Genomic DNA, 7009 nt, shown 5'->3' with positions numbered 1-7009 from the left:
TTGGTTGACAGATAGGAGTAAATCACTGACCTTCAGAAGTGCTGCAATGAGGAAACTTACTGTAATTGGACATCACAAAATGCAGAATAAAGAAGTGTCAAATAATTGGGCACTCCAAGTATGCGATATACAACACATTTTGTCGGCTTCTCGGGCTGAATCCATCGTATTCTAGATTACAATTGTGTTATTAGAATTACATGTGGGTTGTGTACTGGTTTGTGAATGGTACACACACAATACGGTAGTACATTAAACAAAATTATAAAACACTTGGATAGATGTAAAGTAGCACACCCTATTGACCAAACACATGGCAGTTGCATCTCAAAAAGGAATCATCATTTCAGCACATAAATGCCTCAGAAGACAAAGAAAGTGTGAATATGCCAATACATTTATTACAAGGTTAAGTGACTTGCTCAGAGTCACACAGCGAGTCGGTCACTGGCAGATGTGGGATTTGAACCACTGGACCGCACTGTGTCCTTGTCAACATCAGGGGCGTAGCGTACATTGAGGCAGCAGAGGCACATTTGAAAAAATAAAAAGTACAAAAATATATCTAAAGATTTATTTATTTTAAATAAATGTGCCCACCTTATTTAAGTAGTTAACAGTGTGCAGGAATGTAGCATTGATAAATGAACATACAGACAAAGGTAATCCAGGTGCAATGTTATTTATTTTTATAATCCAAAGTCAGAGAATGAGAAGCAGGCAATACAGCGCCGTTTATTGCACCGTTTTAATCCACAGGTTGTTCCCGAAATAGTCCCGATCTTGCACACCCACACATAATGCAAAACACAAGTCTCCACAGTGAGTGCTAAAGTGCTTGTTGTGTGAATACAGTTATTTGTAAAACAAAAGTGCAGTGTAGTCCAGGTTTGTGCTGGCCTCTGACAGCTCCAGATTGTGTTAGCTCCTGAAATAACAGTATATCTAAACGACAAAACAAACACATTTCCTTCCGGTTCAGCTTAACCATAAACAAGACACAAATCACTTCTCTATGCCCCCTTTTGTATTGTCAATCATGAACCCGGGAAATTGCTGCACAACGGGGGAGAGGTTAGATGCCCTTCCGGGTCAATGATTTAATGTATTGTAGCCCCACCCCCTTTCTAGATAACTTCCTTCTAACCCCGGGAATCAATTGCCTGGTCATCCAGTCCAGGGCTCTCTGTTCCCTTTAAGCAGCACCCTCACACGTCAGGAGAGTGATTTATCACCAAGAATAATTCTGTCTCTGGTCACAGAGAGGCTTAATTTATAGGTTTATACCAGACCTGTCAACTCTCCCTTATTTGCTGGGACTCTCCTGTTTTTTGGAGACTTCCAAACTACTGTTTAACCCCTTTGTCAGCAAACCCAAATACACACATATGGTTGTGCGGGATTCAATTATTCACTCGAATCCCAGCACATGAACTGATTTGTGCAACCCTGTGCTCACATACTATTAAACTGACCCTGCACTTTGCACTAATGCTTTTACCAGATGACATTCCAGTCAAGTCTGTTCCTTTTGGGTAGGGGGTCTTAGAAACCAAACAATCATGTACTGACCAACAGGTTTGTCTTGACCCAATTCAAGAATTTAGCACCCCATTTAAAAAGCACAAATCAAATTGCGCTCCTTGTTAAGGTAAGCTTTGTCCCTCTCCAAGCCATTTGGTGTCACATACTGGAGTGTACCACATTAGTGTATGCTACCATCTTGTTTATAGGCTTCTCACTGGAGTAATTTTAGTACTTGTGGAAAAGACTGGTATATGAAGTGGCCAGAAACAGTCATGTCATTGTTTCATATGAATCTCAGAAACAGCCAAGACAGATGACAAAACACCAGTGCCACATGTATTCCACCTGAATATGCCCACGCAAGATCACATTGTATATCAATCCCTCCCCCCCCCCACCCACTTCCAAACAAACAGTGGCATGCAAAGGTGTTATACTTGTGTATAAATAGAATCCTGCAAGAGAGTGTCAGAGGACTTCTGTCTGCCCTCAATCCAAAGCCCTGTCCCACAGCAGGGACAGCCCAGAAGTAGCAGCAGCTACAGTTGCCATTGTCCAGCACCACGATGGCCCTATTAAAGCAAAATCTCTACATATACTGCACAGCAGTTTATTGGCCCTTGGTCATGGCTGCTACACCATGTTAGATGCAATACACTTCAAAATTGCAGACTAGGTAATGTAGTATTTGGATAAACACAAGTAGTGAACCCTTAGGGCACTACTGAATTGCACAGCAAATGGCAATGTACCAGCGCCTTTACTGGCACCAGCAGAAGAGGTCTCGAGTGCTCAAAAAACAATGCAGCTGTCACTTCAGGGTATTAAACCTCAGTTTACTGCAAACAGCAAATCCAACATGTTGGATAAATCGGCATCTCTAATCCTACTTAGATGTGACCCCCCTCTATTTGGTGGAGGAATTGAAATTAAGAAAACCCACAAACCACTACAGAATTAACACAAGATAAAGGTTTATTCAAGTTAGAGACTACTTCTCTAGGACCTGACAATTTGCAAGCCAATCCATTTGAGGAAGAGCATTATAACAGATACCAGGACCAGCAAACCAAGCAGCCACAGGAGACCATGGAAGTGTGTCCAGTGCTTCTCTGCAAGAGGAAGCAAAAGTTAGTGGCAAAGCAACTGTGAGCAAGGGAGGAATACAATGAAGCTTCAGTTCTGGCTTTGGCCCAGGGCCAGAACTGAGCAACACCACATGAAAAAGGCTAGTACTGCTTCAATGCAGAAGATCTCAAATCACTTGCCCGTTTGTTCATGGGGCACAATCTCATCCAAAGTGAAGGTTCCTTCGCTGACAGCGATGAAGCCAGCATGACCAGGAGCAGCTCGCTTGTCTACGTTTGATTTCCCAGGACAGGGCTTTCCTGCACAGCGCCCTCCAGCAGATCTTGATGTGGGAACAGGCATCTCTGTGGAAGGAGAAAGATATCAAGTGCCCAAAATTTAACCAAGGGAGCAGGACTTAAATACTTCAGGGGGGGGGGGTCTAAAAAGCACAAGATTGAAGACTTCATGCTACAGTAAAAATGTAAGGCTTAACCTAAAACAACCAAACTTCAGAAGGACTCCTTCTCAGAAACCAAGTCCAAATAGTGCTTTCCAGGACCATACCTCTTCCATCAAAGCATCCTTCATTGCAAACACGACGTTCCAGGGAACACACTTCGGTTGAACACATGAAATAGATCTAAAAAAGAAAGGAGTTAAAGCTGTAGATCTGCTTTGGTCTAAGCTATTGTTTCTGTATAACCTGACTGATCCCTTTCGTAAACCTTCTTCGAACTTGTCCGTTAGATGTAACCTGCGCCCTCTGATAATCCTTTGCGTGAAAGGCCGTAGGTTTGCCGACGAACAGCACAGCACGGTCCGTGTTGCCCTTCCTAAAGATATAGAGCTGTCGCAGATCCACACGACTACACATCTCTGGGCACCGTGCCCATTACACTCCACGTTCCCTTTAACACACCCTAACACCCAGAGAGCCTGCACACATGCCCACCCACTCCTGCATCCGGCCCCAGTCGTTTCTTCCAGTGGCCGCATTGCACGCACATGTACCAACCTTGGCCAGTGTCACTACTGGAAGATTTCTATTTCAAAGCGTCGAGTGTGCTTGGATACAGGCATGTTATTGTATTTGACATGGAGGCCAGCAGCACTGCTGTAATCCAGGATGTTTGGACAACTGTGGGGGGGAAATTCAGAAGGGAGTCCTACAGCTGCCAACTAGGAGGCTTGAAGTGCATGGTAGCCATATTGTAATGCTTCTAGCAGCTGCAACAGTCTAGCTTGCAAAGATTTAATTTAGATGTTTGCAGCCAGTCACCTAACCAGTTGCTGAACTGGTTAATGGTCACATCTGGCAGTTGCTGCTGGACAAATCCCTGGCATGTTGCTTTTGTCCAGACAAAGGGAGACAAATCAGGATACTCACCCTTCATAGATGATCACCCAGGCAGCTTGAGAGGACCGGGGATAGGCGATGCAGTAGTGGACCAGCAGAACTACACTGGGGTTAGGAGGGTTCACAAGCTGCACTTCCAGATACACCTTGCTTCCAAGCAAGACGCTCAGGGGCAGATGGGACTGTGGGTAGAAGCTAGTGTAGCTGGCGTCTGCAAGAGAGGTGCATCATTGTTAACACACCAGCCATTGAAAGAGGAAATTGAGCCAGTCAAATCTAGCAGTCATTACCAGACATGATGCCAAACCAGACCAAATGGGAGAAGTTACGCATCATGTTCAATTACCTGTGGCAATCCTTAACCTAACCCCAAGCCAGCCAAAAGCCAAGGCTGCTGATGGAGGCGGTGGGTTCACCACAAAGTAACCAGTGCTGGCCAAGTTTCCTTTAGAATAGCGACATTCCACATGGAAACTGCAGTGCAAAGAGGAGACAGTGAAGACAAAGAATCCATTTAGTTACCAGTTGGCACAAATATTCCAGTCAGTGACAAATCCATAAAGGCTTTAACTCCGATCATGGGGTCCCCACCCACTACAACCAGCAAAGTATGCTGAAAGAGGGTTAAGCAGCTGCCTGTTCCAAGCGCATGTAGAAGAAATTACCGATAAGGGCCATCTCTGGTAATTTGTCCATACATCTGCTGGATCCCCCGAACCAAACCACGAACTTCAGCAAGATAGATTGTAGTCTCCGCCACAGTCTACAGAAAAAAAAATGATTACAAAGTGAGAACACTGAAGCAGTTGAGGATTGTAATCAACCTGGCCAGCCCAAAACCAGTGGCATTCCAGTAGATTAGCACCCCAACACCCCCCTTAGACATATGGCTGTAAAAAGCATTGCAGCCTAGAAGTCCTAGTACTAACCCAAACCCCAGGAGGAGTGAACTTACAAAGACACGTGTCCCACAGCCAGTCACAGGAAATTTGAAGACCGCAAAGTCTGGAGTGCAGATTACAGGGACACATGAATGGTTTCCTGCAATTACTAGACTGCTCGGATCAATTTCTGGCTTGGTTGAGGTGCGGTATACGGAGAATACAAAATGCCCATCTGCAGTGCACGCTGAAAAGCAGGAAGCAGAGAAACCATTAATACAAAATAATGAAACCATTTACCTGAAGGACCAGTCCCCTGTACAGTAAGGGTGGAAATCAGGTCAATTATCTCCTCCACCCTCAAAGTTTTCCTATACAAGCTGTTCAAAGTTACTCTGGACAGCTCATTAGATGAGCAGTGCTATATCAAAAGTGTAAAACCAAGCCATACCATCCAAAGGATAGTAACAATGGGAAGTTCTTGCATCCACACAACATCCATTGGCCACACACAGTTGTGGATCAACATTAGGTGGACCACAAGCCAACTGCTGACTTCTTGGTATCTTGCACCCTGCAAGAGAGTAAACTTCAATGTTATAGGTTGTACAGGGAAGACCCTGTAGTTTAGGTGTTAATATCTTGTGTAGGGGCACATTGTATTCAATACAAAGCAACATGATGCAGCAACAGCATTGGCAGACAAGCAACACCAGACTTGAGCACTCTGGTATTTTGTGTCCAGTGAACAAACACTCACCCACATGTGGTACTAGACCAGGAACAGGACATTTGGCCTGTATATCTCCTCGCTCCCCAGTAAAAGTTGTGTAGAGGACTCTCAGGATATAGAAGTTGTTCTAGAAGTGGAAAGAGAGTTGGTCATTCTTGACAGGATTTTGATCACCAATAAAAATGGGGAATCACAGCTGCAATTGCCCTCAGCTTACCAGGATCTTGACATGACAGGCCTTGTAAGGAGCAGTCAAGATGTTCTTGCCATTTTCCCTCACCAAATTGTAGCCACAAGTCTTGGGAGCACTGGTAACAGCTACCAAGTTGTTGGATTCATCTACAACAAATGCCACATTTAGAGCATGCTTTCCGTTTCACAGCACCCACATTACTGTGTACCAAGCCAACTCACCCATTAAATGGATATCTTGTAGCAGTCCCCCAGGAAGCTCCACTGTCATGCAAGTATCACTGCAGAGGACAGAAACCCCAAAGGGAGGGAGGGGGGAGCCTGTTGGTAAAGCTGCACTGGTTGGACATTTCATCTGCACCTGTACCCTTCTCCCACTAAGGGTTACATATACTAGGGTCAGGACATAATTCCCATTCTGGAAGAGAATCAAGGGAGGAGAGAGAGAGAGAGCACAAGCGAGGGTATTTACATGCATAGGAAGTTTAAAAGCAACAGTACAGAAAGCTACAAATATTTACCAGCATCTTGACATCACAGGCTGTGTAAGGGGCTGTGAAGACATTCTTTCCTCTCCCATGCACCAAGCTGTAGCCACACTTTCTGCTATCATCTTGGACAGTTACCAGAGTGTTGGATTTATCTGCAAGAGGCAACATTGCCATGAGATTGGGTTATCCTCATTGCCAAGCAATTTGGGTGGGAAGTTATCTGGGACAAGGCACAACCTTACCCATCACAGCTACTTGTTCAATTGGTCCTTCAGGCAGCTCTATTGTCATGACTGAGGCTCTGCAGGCAGTGGGTATTGTTGGTTTTCGTGGAGTGGTTGTAGAGGGAGGGGGTTTTGTGGGCACTACAGCACCGGTTGGGCATTGCATCTGAACATAAGCTTGTTGTCCAGAAGTTGTGTAGCGGAGGGTCAGGATGTAGTGCTCATTCTAGAACAAGGAGGAAGTTGGCTTGATCAAAAAGTATAACCAGGAAACAAGCAAATTGCAGGTAGTTCACTCACACAGTGATCATGTCAGCAGGTGTCACAAATGGCATGCTTTGAAGCAACGACTAGAAAATCTACTAGGCACACTTCAGAACTATGAAGCCCAGTGTTTTTGTAACAATGCCTTCCACTGTTGTCCCCACTGAAGTGGGAGAACTTACCTGGACTAGTTTCAAAACTAGTCTGTTTACATTCCAAGCCTGCAGTGTTCTGATGAAGTTTCAGGATGGAGCAGCGCCTTGCTAGTT

General features: G+C 44.8%; 1 long non-coding RNA gene across 1 annotated transcript; it reads right to left on the bottom strand.

Moving 5' to 3' along the window:
* Window positions 1-4626: 4626 nt before the first annotated feature.
* Window positions 4627-5348, bottom strand: LOC121312210. Its single transcript, XR_005949736.1, has 3 exons — window positions 5288-5348; window positions 4911-5083; window positions 4627-4718 (listed from the first exon to the last, which is right to left on the bottom strand). It is a non-coding gene; the product is annotated as an uncharacterized LOC121312210 (long non-coding RNA).
* Between the last annotated feature and the right edge of the window lie 1661 nt (window positions 5349-7009).

This window comes from Polyodon spathula, unplaced genomic scaffold, assembly GCF_017654505.1.
Source record: "Polyodon spathula isolate WHYD16114869_AA unplaced genomic scaffold, ASM1765450v1 scaffolds_3699, whole genome shotgun sequence".
NCBI lineage: Eukaryota > Metazoa > Chordata > Actinopteri > Acipenseriformes > Polyodontidae > Polyodon > Polyodon spathula.
Note: the sequence above shows the minus strand (reverse complement) of the source record. Positions and strands in the feature narration are given on the sequence as shown.